The following is a 13,486-nucleotide window of genomic DNA, read 5'->3' as shown; positions in this document are numbered from 1 at the left end:
CTATTTACCAATGTTATAATTTTATATTATAAATATTTAATTTTAATTTTTAAAAATTGTAATGTTTGTTTCAACTGTTTTTAGTTTCATGTCAATCACATTACTAGAATATAGATATATGTTTCAAATTGCTGGATTATAACCTGACAGCTAATCAATTATTGAATGCATTAACATTATTTTAACTTTGTTTTACTTATTTAGGTTACATTAGGGCTATATGGTCAACATTGATGAAGACATAATACTATATTAATGTAGTGGAAGTCTTCTTTCATTTAAAAAATACTGAAAATTTGGTCATTGTAAAAATGAAACATTACTGCAGCTAATGTGAAGTTAAAACAGTGTTGTTACTTGTTAAAATAATAATAATACTATATTATCTACATAGACTTTTGACTTTTATCCTTATTCATTCCTTAATGATTTTCAAACTTTGTAAGATAAAGTTATATCTTCCAAATAAAAGTACTAGGTTTGACATTGGCTGGATATTTGTTTGACTAATAAATAAAATTACATATAATTATTCATTTCACTTGATTGGTTACAAAGCATTTGAGTAATTGCATTGTTATAGATAAGGCCCCAACATTGTTGTAAACACCCTTATAAACATGTAAAACATTACTGAATAGTCTGAAATAACCAGTCTAGAAAAGTGTACACATTTTTGCAACAGGTGACTGATAACTGAATAATAGTCAAGGTATATAATGGCTGGAGACGGCTTGAATGGGTAATGAAGAAAAACTCTAAACCAACACCCCGGGGTGCCTAGATACCTCTTCTAAGTTTCACAACAGTTCCGGTCATGTGACTTCTTTGTTCAATACTGTATATATATATATATATATATCCGTGTCAGTGTAAATTACTTTGTACCTGATGATGACAAAACCTGTCCATTTTCTGTTATGTTAAACTTATATTAAAGTTTTTTTTCATTACCCATTCAAGCCGTCTCCAGCCATTATATGTAACAATGTGTTATCACATTACGTGTCAATTACAATCATTAAAATTATTGACATAATTTTGTAACAATGATTTTAACCTGGTCGAAGCTATAATATGACAAATTTCAAATTATCGTGTAATTACATTTAGTAGCGTCACTGAATTAGGTTAAGTGTCTGTTTTGATGCCCAATGTTTGGTTAGAGGGTGAACGTGTTTTTATTTTCTGTTTTCATATGTACGCGTAGGAACCAATCGATTTGGTTTACTGTGCAACGTTAGTGCCGATAATGTTGATCGTATTGTATAAACTCTTATACTTTCTGATATATACATAACTTCTCTTGATGTTGTGGGATCTACGCGTGTAGCCGGATGTAGTTTAAGGAAACAGCAGGCTACCACAGAACTTCTCAATTAAACTTTTAACATTATTTGCCATTTTTGTTGCTGTAGAATTCAACTTGACTATACGTATTTAATTTGGAAAGACGTCATTTATAACAGATATGAATATAGACATATTTCCTCATATCTGTAATACGATTATACTACATTTTTATGTATTAACCAGCGTGTATTTAATTCCAAGTCATTTAGTATCATGTATGTGTATACACATGAGGAATAAGTATACTGATAATGTTCAGAAATAAGCCGGTCTGACGTAGGTCGACATCACAGTGAAACGCGTAGAATTAATTACACTTTATATAACAACGATTTACAAATGCGAAATGCATTAGCACCCATATGTGTGGTTCACAACGAATTCCTTATCATTCGAAAGTGCATTGTCTCCACGAGTAAGTACATGGCTGAACAGACATACATCACAACCACTTTCAGGTCGAACATCCATATATTGAGAGTGATAAGATGTAGAGTTGGACCTCACTCCAAGCCAATCCGGAGTATGCTTTCAATCATTTAAGAGAAACCTGAAACCCATTGCGATAAAGTTGAGCATATCTCTTGGTAACATTAACAATATAACGAGCAAGACTCACAAGCTAAAAGTTCCTAAAGCTACACCGTGAAATTAACGGCTATTTTCAGGAACAGATTAGCCAAAGAAACTGGACTTGCAGTAATCCCATTTGAACACATACTTGTGAAGTCCTCCGATGCATCTCCAATGGATCTTGTACCTGAGCGCTGCAAGTAATCTTGGAAGCCAATATCACAAGTAAAGTAGAGGGTTTGTAGAAATATAAGTAGATTGTTAACATTTGTGGTATGATATGGGCTCTACTTTTCTTCGCGGAAGCTTGTTACAATTTAAATTGCAGTGTTGAGGAACAGTGTGTAATCACGGCCACTAGACTGAGCACAACCGACAATGGAAGAAGAAGTTCTTTGGGAGAAAAGTGAGAGACAAAAGTAGCACAGTCTCATAGGTCGATATTACAGTGGAACCTAATGTAATGTGATTGTTACATGAAAATCGAATATTGTTTCGCCAGATGTATTGATCGAGTTTACAGTGGAACCTAATGTAATGTGATAGTTACATGAAAATCGAATATTGTTTCGCCAGATGTATTGATCGAGTTTACAGTGGAATGTAATGTGATAGTTAAATGAAAAGCGAATATAGAATCGTCAGACGTACAGATCGATATTACAGCGAGTTTATAAAGTGGAATCTTAAGGACCAGTCTTTTAGAGGATACTGTATACAAATTTGGTATGTCACTGTCTCGTAAAACACTACTTATCGAAATGATCATGATTGTGTTATATATGTAAGCGTAAGGAGAATCGGATTTAAGGCTTAGATCCTGAACAGACCGAATTCTCCTAAAGGCTATTCGCAGAAATCGTTCATTTGTGTGTGGCTTACATTTGATGGTAACTAAAACAATAAAATGTATTTAACCAATTCTTCTGTCTGTGCAATAACCTTTGAAGTGTCCAACTTGCGTCTATAGTTGAACCATTGTAAGTTTAGTCTTGGTAACCAGCAGTAAAGCATCGTGGGGACAAAATGTGAGATCTAGGTTGTTTCTAAAATGCTGCCCTGCCTTTCATTTGATATAGTGCATATGAACTTTACAGTTTACAAGGTTACAATGCATTGTCCAAACGCGTAAGTTTCAGGGAACACATGACTGTTACAAGCTTAGGAGGTTTTTAATTCAGATGGTAAAAGTAATATAGGCAGAAGGAAATCAACTAAACCTATCACAAATATATAATCGTAAAGACGTTATAGACTTTCAAAAATGACTTTTTATCAATAATAATAATGATAATACAAGATAAACAAGTAATAAATTGATTCATTCTATTGCAATAATTGTTATGAAAAAAGATTTTGTTGCTCTTGAGTTAATCAACGACCTAATTTATCCATATCGTACTTTTCTGAGGGCTCAACGAAACTGGAGCTTTGAAGGGCCTCGCTCTAAAGTGAGATGATTTCATACAGTATTTCATTATGCAGTAAAATACTTGGTAATAATTTAAGATTGTACAATGTGTCCCGTCACACACACTCCACCCCTACTCAATTGCACGCCACCTTACGGAGGTAAAGTCAGATGGTGTCCTACTTTTGTTTGCCGGCTCTATAAGATGCTGTGTGGTCAGAAAATCGTCACTAGGAGAAAACTTGCACTTTCGCTGGCAGTATTCTGGCGGTAACGATACCGAACATTGGCAGAGAAAGGATCTGAATAAGAGGTAAGCTACTTCAATTCCGCAGAACAATGTCGTGCAAAACGACGATGCAAGCAGGCTTTGTTTAGTTAATAAAAGAACATATCGGTTTATTAACCAATCTCTCTGTTAAACATGATTTTGTGCAAGTTTGGGTTTTGTATTGAACTGATGTATTTGTAAAATAAGTTCGAATTCCATCGCTTATAATTGGGTACATAAACTATACTCACGTGGGGGACTTCCAAAATAGTCCTGGAATTATATATTAAACATATTGCTAAAAAAAGTAATATAAGACGAAATGCATGTAAACAGAAGTAACTTTAACGCATGAGAAGGAAATGTTGTTAGTGAGAGTTTCTACCATTTGGCATTCAAAGTTTTTATGAATTCTGTGCTGACATTTGAGCTTTAGAATCATCAAAGTGGTTAACATTTCAGATCTGCTTCCTTATGAGCCCTTTAACCGGTGTAAAATGCATCTAGTCAATGACAAAATCACACAGTAGATAGTGAAATCATCGCTAAGAAATAGTAACATAAGTACTCTTTGCATATTTATTTCCCCGAAAAGGGCCCAAAGTTCGCCTGTATGGGTCACTCGCACCACATTACAGCAGTGTGTCGTCTCTGTTAGTAGACACTAAAATGACGTCACATAAGTGGTGCGTAACGTTCCAGTTTATACTATCGTGTCGTCAGTAAAACGTGCGCATGCTATGAATGACTAGAAGAATTATGTACTCTGTAGTCTACAACACAACATGACACATGAACTTGAAAAGAAAGAAATGAAAATATTTGTTACTCTTAATTTTTTTGTTTTATTCACTCTTGAAACAGAACACTCGGGAACCCTGCGGGATTACATTTAGTATATTGATTTATTATTTTTACATTGATAGATAGATGCACCGAAGTATAACGAAACTTTATCACAGATGTTGTTACTTCATAACATAACAGCAACGACCAACAACCCCTATCTCTGAACAGTATCACACGGTCTGTATACAGGATAAAAATTCCATTTTACTCTACAATTTCTCTCTTTCTATATATACATATATATCGCAATATTAGGCGTAAGTAGCTCATTTTGAACCATAAATTGAGTAATCTCTATAGCCTTAAGTACATTTTAGAACACCGATCGATGCTACCAGGTTTATGAGCCTATCAATCCGATTTCTTTCAATTTTTACTGTACAGTCATCCAAACTTTGATCAATGTTTACTACATTACTTTTCAACAGATTCTTCACATTTTCAGTTGGATTGCATCAAGACTTTAGGATGACTATTTCAAAGCTTTTATATCACCAGTTATTTCTTCTTCAAATATCATTTGTTCAACAGTATGTTTTAAATCATATACTAGTGAAATTCAAGGCCTAGGTCAGCAGTATGTTTTAAAGCAGTGTTTTCCAAACTATGGGGCGCACCCCCTGGGGGTGGCTTTTTGGCGGGAGAGCTCAACAATAACGACGGAAGAAACAGAAGAGTTTGAGACTATCACTTTGTTCTCAAAGCTCTGTTTTTTTTTTGCTCTCGCATTTAATCACTCCTTAGAAGCATTCTTTTCATTTTAAAAAATGTATTAAAAACAGGTAAAAAAAGGTCAATTTTGCTGTTCTCACTTGCATAAATTATTTTAATGTGAGGGGGAGAGCAACGGAAACTTTGCTGAGCTAGGAGCGCAGCTATTTAAAGTTTGGAAAACACTGTTGGAAAGCATATCTTACTGAAATTTAAGGATGTTGGGATACTGCTTCTTCGTAATACTATATATAATTTATGCCAGTAAGTCTGACTCATGCAACAGGAAAACGTCCATATGCCCCAATACCACATTTAATTTGTTTTGTTTAAACACACTTGCTTAAATTTACCATAGTTATGTCTCCACACATAAAAACAAAACCAATTGCTTCCAAAAAATCAGTTTCTGTTTTGTCAGTCCGTAGAAAATTGTGCCATTCGTTCTTTAGACTTTTGTGACCTTTTGCAAAGTTTAAACCGTGATAATTTCACACCCGAAATATTAGGCATTTTGATCACTGCAGCTTTTTCATTGAAAATCAGTTTTTTTTGTACCTTCGAACAGTTCTCTTGTTGATGATCCCAACCCCATGCATGTCCTGTTTTATTCACGGGGATGTTTTAAATAGATTTGATGTTGAAGATCCTGGAATGGCAGTATCCTCCTTTCTCTTATTAAGAATAAGCTTTCAGTTATAACAGAACTTTGCAGTTTTTATTGAACTGTCCTCATCGAAGTGTTAATTCTTGAGGAATACCCATTTGAAGTTATTTTCATTGTGTAAAGCTTATTTTTAATTGTTTATTCTAATTTTATTTTTTAGTTTACCTTTGTTTAAACCCGTGAGAACTGAATGATGTTGGTTCTTTACTTATAGATTATTACAACAGTTATTTCAAGTGAAACAAGTTTGATTTTGATGATTTGTAGCAGTCGTGGAAAATAAATATATCATTATGAAAATGTATATCAATTCACAGTTAATTGCATCCTATAGATCATGTGGAATTATATCGTGATAATATTTATGAAAGGAATAATTGTTTCTGTTGTAATTGTGAAGAATATGTGTACGTAACACACATGGACACAGCAAGAGAGTGGTTGTAAATGTTTTCCAAGTACTACATTACTCATTCTTGCAAAATTAACCACTTTTTGACTCTTTGAATGTATTTCCCAGGTGAACTTACATTAAATATATTTAGTACAAGCTGAAATCCCACCAAAATTATAACAAAGCTTCTTCATAAACAACATTTGCAGTTTGCTTTCCATCTTCCAAAAAATAAAGATTTTTTAGGTGATCCCACCCTTGAACACCCTACGTTTCATTGATCATGAAAAAAGCATGGTTGTTTGAGAAACAATTCAGCAACTTTCATACTTTGACCTTGAATCCCTTAGAATATTCAACATTGTCTAGAGCGTCAACCTGCCAAGATTGTTTGAGATTGACTCAATAGGCTAGGAGTAATTAACCAACATGATTTACAAAATATAAATAGGGTTAAGTTCGATTTGACTACTTCCTTAGGATGTTCCCCATAGTTCATGGTGTTTACATACAAATTTTGGTTGAGATTGGCTCAATAGGCTTGGATGAGTTAGTGTGCAAATACACATATTTCGTCTTTATATATATATAGACTATCGGATATTTTATTTAGATATGTTTTTTGGTTCGGTCATTCGGAGCCCCTATACCTTTGACGTGGTTAATACAGTGTTTTGGTGTAGTGAAGAAACTAACTTGATTTTTTAACAACACGTAGAAGAATGAAATAAGATAAGATCTTTTTAACAACACAAGTATCTTGTATTTTTAAGCTTTAAAGAACCCGCCCGATAGATATTAAGATACCAGGTTTTCTCTCTCAGCACTTCGTTTGCCAAAAAACGTCTTAATTTCTATATTAATTTTATTATAATATGATTGGTTCTTAGATTGATTCTGTTTTGTTTCCCTAGGAAGACCCTGGCTGAAAAAAGATCAAGTTTTAAAACTGTTAAAGTTGCCATAATCAGGTGAGTCTTCAGAAATTTTAAACTACTCTGAAACTTATAGGCAAACTTTTAAAGCTGTTCTTCAACCAGATAAATAAACAATAGAGCCAGAAGAAAAGAAAAAGAAGATCTTGGGAGAAAGATTCATTCACTGAAAACCGTTAAGGACTTAGTTCCATTAACAGTATATATCGCAAGTTACCAACTTAGGAAACATGAGTAACCTTAAAATCATATTGTTTAAAATGTGCCATGACTGATTTCATATTCCTGAAAGAGTAACATTTACAAAATGAGATACTCAGTAATGGCTTTATTCTTTTTCTTCACCATATACGTATCTGAGTATGCAGAGTATACTTCCGAAACAGCTTATCTGCTGAATAATTCAGATTAGCAGCACCATTGCTGCATATTCTTCAAATCATATAAAAGTATTGTTCAGCTATGGTGAGTAAAATTAAACTCTAACTATCTAATGTACAAACTACTACCATAAGAAGCTTATATTCTTCAAATCATATAAAAATATTGTTCAGCTATGGTGAGTAAAATTAAACTCTAACTATCTACTGTACAAACTACAACCATAAGAAGCTTATATTCTTCAAATCATATAAAAATATTGTTCAGCTATGGTGAGTAAAATTAAACTCTAACTATCTACTGTACAAACTACTACCATAAGAAGCTTAGTCTTGTTCATTTATTTTTTCAATTTCTTGTGGTAAATAGAGCGACAGATTGGGCTTCGTATTTATTTTTAATGCTTTTGATCCGCCGTTGTACGAGAGTATAGGATATTCTGTACAACTTCTGAATTGGTGCAACGCACAAATTCTCTGACTTTGCGTGTGAATTGAGACGTTGACGGCCTTCATTGGCACTGATACTTCTATACGCCATAACTGTGCTTCCGAAATGGTCATAAGTAACGATACTGCACAGATCATATCATTCACCGATGGGTTTCCATATCGATCATTGATATGAAACCTTGTCCCATCTCTGAAGAGTATAGGCACCCACTATCGTTGCTGCACATTATCGTTATACAGACAAGTATTAATGAATTTTTTTTTTATTCTTTACAAAGATTTTGCCTAAATTTGAAGCGAATACAAAAGCAAAAGATTATAAGTTCTAATTTGCAAAATGTGCCGAAACAGCCACGCTGACATCGGGGTGGGGTGGGGGTATATATTACTTTGTGAAATTCAAATCAGGTGTAATTGTCCAAACGATAATCAAATGTCGTCGGTGAACCCATGGTTTTGCACAGATAGTCATTGTGTAATTGTGCACGAAATTTGAAACAAAAGTAAGTGATTAAATGTTTTCTTTCTCCACGTTTTTAAGGGAATTCATATTTTCAGTAAACTATCTTGTAGTTTAGGGAAGAAAGAGTTTTATGCAACACTAACTTACTTATGTTATGATCTGGTTATTCAGTAGAGTTTTTACTTGGTAATCGTAAAATATTTTTGCTTGTCATGGGAAACTCCCTGTAAGGAAAAAGCTAAGATGCATAAATCCAGTTTAACTCTGACATGACTCAGTGGGTTTTCAGAGGGTTACTAATGGTCAAACAACTTTGTCTACTATGGAAAACTTCATTAAGTGAAATAATTAGACGATTTAAAAACGTTCATCATTCTTTGAATAAAATTGGAGGAATCTTTATTTACTGGGGTGAGTTCCGGTGTTGTATACCATTACTCCTGATATTTGCGTATACGTGTTACTGAGGTTATTCACGTGTACGTGTTACTGATCTTGAATAAAGATTATAAGATGTTTGCATCTTAGGAATAAAAAGCTCGAAAAATATAGACAGTCAAATGGGTCACGAGCGCGGTTGAAAGTGATTTAGTCATCGGTCAGTAAGATTTGGGTCACCTTAAAGCAATTCAGAAGTGGGTCACAAGGTCTGATGAAATAGCGATACCCGAAAGATGTACTTATAGTAAGTACCTCAAACAAGAACAGTGAAAGTCCTTTGGTGTTTGAAGTAGTCAACAGTTTAATGAATAAGTCAACATCTCCACAAAATATATTAAAAAACAGCAAGTTCTGGGCGTCAAGAAGATGGGCTTGGACAACAAATATCTTAATGATTTTAAACTACATAACGTCGAAACTTTTATTGTAATGTGTAATAAAACAACTATTAACAAAAAACATTAATAATATGTACGGTGATTTGAAATTTTTTGTACTAACACAATAATCCTATATTTATATAGGAATTTCAAAAATATACAACATTGATGCTACCAATTTGTTCTTGTGATTATTCAGCCGGAAAATTTGTTTAAAATACTGAAAGATCAACTTGAAGCCAAGTCTGTAGTTCAGTTTAACACGTTTCACTGAGTTATGTCACTTTCGAGAAATTCTGGACAAGGGCAGACCAAAGGAATAAGATTAGACTTAATATAGTGTTGAAGTGAATATTATATGTATATGCGTGGTGTTTTGATAAGTCTGTTTCACACGCATTAATGAGGTCTGTTATTCTTTCGATTTGTTTTCGTCAAGGGTTTCTGATGTCCGGAGTAGTTAATTAATTGCAATTACATTTCTGTTTCAAACAATTTCTGAAAAAGTAAATTTGTCTTCCAGGAAACAGGTCTATATTACACATGGGTTGTTTCTTGTCACGTTTCTTGCGTATTTTCAGACTGCTGTCGATTTCCTGAAAACTTTCTGTGATATTGCTTTAAGTGGCATACACTGATAAAAGAACAGTTAAACCATCAACTGATTAGCTACTTCAAAGCATTTTTTGGGGTAAATTTAAGATTGATCTGAGTATCGTACGTTCACTTTTTTATAGGAACTTCTAACAATAAGTAGAATACGTGATGTCTATTAAGCCTTACGACAAAAATAACTAACGATTTTTTTTTGGGGGGGAGGGGAGTGTACAACTAATTAGCTCTGCTGTTGTACCTAAAATTATTGCTGCAAGGTTTGTAAATCAACCCCTAACGTGACGTCCGCTGAATGTTGTATTAAAAGTGACAATGCATCAGCTGTCAACTACCATTGAAACCAAAAGAAAATGGTAGATAAATTGTTGTCGTTAGCATCTGGTTCTCATTATCTAATTTCATATTAGTGTGTAGAAGATATTTTAATACGAGAAATAAACGAACTTGTAACACCAAATTTGTTATTTTTACAGTTTATGTTTTAGTTGAACGCTCTTGAAGAAGCTGTAAAGCGAAAAGTTAAGTGTCCAGTTAAAGAAAAATAACAAATTTGGTGTTGTAAGGTCGTTTATTTCTAGTATTAAAACATCTAGTTCTATTTTAATCAAGTATAAGTGAAAAAGGCGTTCACACCATAACAATGTAGTCCTTACAGTTGTTATGATATGAATACCTTTTGCTGTTGAAGTGTGATTATAATCAATCGTATTTGCTATAAGACAGTAGTATCAACACTCATAAGATAAGGGGTTGTCCTTTAAATTCAAGGGATCATTAATGTAATTATAGGTTGAAATAAATAATTAGCCCCAAAACTAGGTTGTAACGGTGTTTCAACTTAATGCATTTTTGCAACGATTTAATTGTATAAGGTAACTTTTACCCGGAGAGAAGATGGTCGCCACCGGGTAAATCTGCCCTAGAATAATATATGGCGCATCAGCATCTAAGGTGTCAGAAGTGGCCTCGGTACTCAACATACAAAAAAGTAACCTTACTCTACAGTTATCAAAGCTTATTTTGTGTAATCATTCTATTTTTAGGTTACAGAAAAAAAACGTTATACTATTCAGAAGTATTCCTAGAACTTTTTATTTATATCGTTGTTTTACAGAAACGAATGTTTTATGTTTTTGCACCAGTCAGTGGATTTAATTTCATTATGTTGAAATGCATTAATTTTCATTGCAATGTTTTGAAACGCGCAGTTTTAATGATTAAACAGTTCGTCTAAAAATATTGGTTTGGAGAGCAATATGTTCAAATATCCGCGATTTCTAGAGAACCTATTTAAGCATCTTGATTTTTTGGCGCCGATATGATCAGCCATATTTGGTTCTGATAGCGGTTTGCTTATTCAACTTTTGGTGTTTTAAACTGTTTGTAGTTTTATAGCAGTGTGTTAAGCACATGTGGTTAAGTATCAGTTTGATTAAGAACCTGTTAATTTGGAAGCAGTATGTTCAATGTAAGCAGCAGTGTGAATTAGCATCCATGGCTTTGCTAACAGCACATTCAAGCAACAAAAGTTTTGAAGGCAGAGTTACAACAAGAACACACAGGTAAACAACTTATGCTGTAACAGGAGGTTCGCGGGTTAAGTCGGCAAGTGAGATTAGTTATCGAGCGTGACGAAACCTAGTACATATGGAAAAAGTTCTCTGACGCCGTTAGTGTATTGTATACTTGGTACGACACATATAGAAAAAGTTCTCTGACGCCGTTAGTGTATTGTATACTTGATACGACACATATAGAAAAAGTTCCCTGACGCCGTTAGTGTATTGTATACTTGATACGACACATATAGAAAAAGTTCTCTGACGCTGTTAGTGTATTGTATACTTGATACGACACATATAGAAAAGTTCTCTGACGCCGTGGGTTTCTGATTTAGTGGATGGAGAGGTTTCTTTCATTTTTTTCTTTTCTTCAAATGAGACTCCTGGCAGTCTTTGCATGTTTCCATTTGTTTGGTATTTTTTGTTTTTCTTTGGTTTGTAATACAAATTGTATCGATAGAAACTGGGTTTCGATACCCGTGATGGCTAGAGCACAGGTCGCTCTTTGTGTAGCTTCGTGCTAAATCAAAAACAACAACTATAAATGCTCATGTGGTATTAATGCTGTTGAATTTTGACTTTTAACTGTTCCTATTATTTGCTAGTTTATTGATTGTCTTATTCACATGAAGTGCTATAAATTGTTTTCATTTTAATGGAGCTTGAGAATATTTTGTGTGCAATAGCTTAGATGTTGGAGCGTTATGCATTATGCCCTGGTTTTATGTTATCTACAGATTCTCTGAATATCTGAAAGGGATTATGGATAGCAATAGATTACTCTGCAATTTTTAGATGTTTTGTATTCGTTGGTTGCTATTTCACTTGTATTCAGTCTTCTAAGTACCGTTTATTTTTGAGAATAACCATTTTCTATTAGTGTTTTGTCATGTGAAAATACTCATTTTTGTCGTTTTTTCCAGACCTTATGCGTCTTGGAAACTACGCCGTCTTCAACTACATTTTTATGTATGATTCAATGTATATTCCTGTATAATATTGCCGTTATTAGCTAATTTTCTCCACATTCCACAGGTGGATACCTGTTTTCTAGACTATTCAGTCTAGGAAGGGAAATCTATTAGCTTATTGGTTTTTATCAATGATGGATTGGATGTCTATGTGTTGAGTATTGAATAATTAGATGGGTTAGAAAGTCACGCTCAGAGTCTTTATATAGTGTGGCCAACTCATGAAGGTGACAATAATGCACCTGAGCCACGTTTTTAGTTTAAATGGAGATTTTTGAATAGTATTGTATTTAGACTGTTCCACTACAGGTTGCTAAGTACTAAAGATACAATATTATACCTTTAGACTGTTCCACTACAGGTTGCTAAGTGCTGAAGATACAATATTATACCTTTAGACTGTTCCACTACAGGTTGCTAAGTACTGACGATACAATATTATACTTTTAGACTGTTCCACTACAGGTTGCTAAGTACTGACGATACAATATTATACTTTTAGACTGTTCCACTACAGGTTGCTAAGTGCTGACGATACAATATTATACCTTTAGACTGTTCCACTACAGGTTGCTAAGTACTGAAGATACAATATTATACCTTTAGACTGTTCCACTACAGGTTGCTAAGTACTGACGATACAATATTATACTTTTAGACTGTTCCACTACAGGTTGCTAAGTGCTGACGATACAATATTATACTAAGTTCGCAGACATGCCGCTGTGCCTCTGGGGGTCAAAAATACAATAATAAACTTCAGTTTACGTTAAACAGAGTTAATAATAATAACTTAGCTATCCTTTTAATTATTATTTTTTCTAGCTTATGAAAGTAATTTCATATTCTGTCAGGCGCTGTAAACGAAATAATCCGGGAAAAAAAACAACATTTCATTAGCTGCCGTGACGTAATAAAAGTTCACGAACTTGGAAGCATTGTATTTCTAAATTCTGAAGCTTTTAGTTCCTTAAAACTGGGTTCGGATCCCCGTCACACCAAACATGCTCGCCTTTTCAGCCGTGGGGGCGTTATAATGTGACGGTCAATCCCACTA

General features: G+C 33.9%; 1 protein-coding gene across 4 annotated transcripts in view; it reads left to right on the top strand.

Annotated features, from left to right (window-relative positions):
• Positions 1–13,486, top strand: part of LOC106459043 (putative fatty acyl-CoA reductase CG5065) — a 122,958-nt gene that overhangs the window by 48,599 nt on the left and 60,873 nt on the right. For 3 of the 4 annotated variants that reach the window (XM_013918617.2, XM_013918619.2, XM_013918618.2), the window contains one exon: positions 7,144–7,200. The gene's annotated coding sequence lies outside the window, so the exon portion shown is untranslated. Of the gene's footprint in view, positions 1–3,454; positions 3,651–7,143; positions 7,201–13,486 lie in introns of those variants that run through there. The other variant, XM_022385420.1, reaches the window with a different exon arrangement.

Source organism: Limulus polyphemus, unplaced genomic scaffold (genome assembly GCF_000517525.1).
Source record: "Limulus polyphemus unplaced genomic scaffold, Limulus_polyphemus-2.1.2 Scaffold551, whole genome shotgun sequence".
Classification (NCBI taxonomy): domain Eukaryota; kingdom Metazoa; phylum Arthropoda; class Merostomata; order Xiphosura; family Limulidae; genus Limulus; species Limulus polyphemus.
Note: the sequence above shows the minus strand (reverse complement) of the source record. Positions and strands in the feature narration are given on the sequence as shown.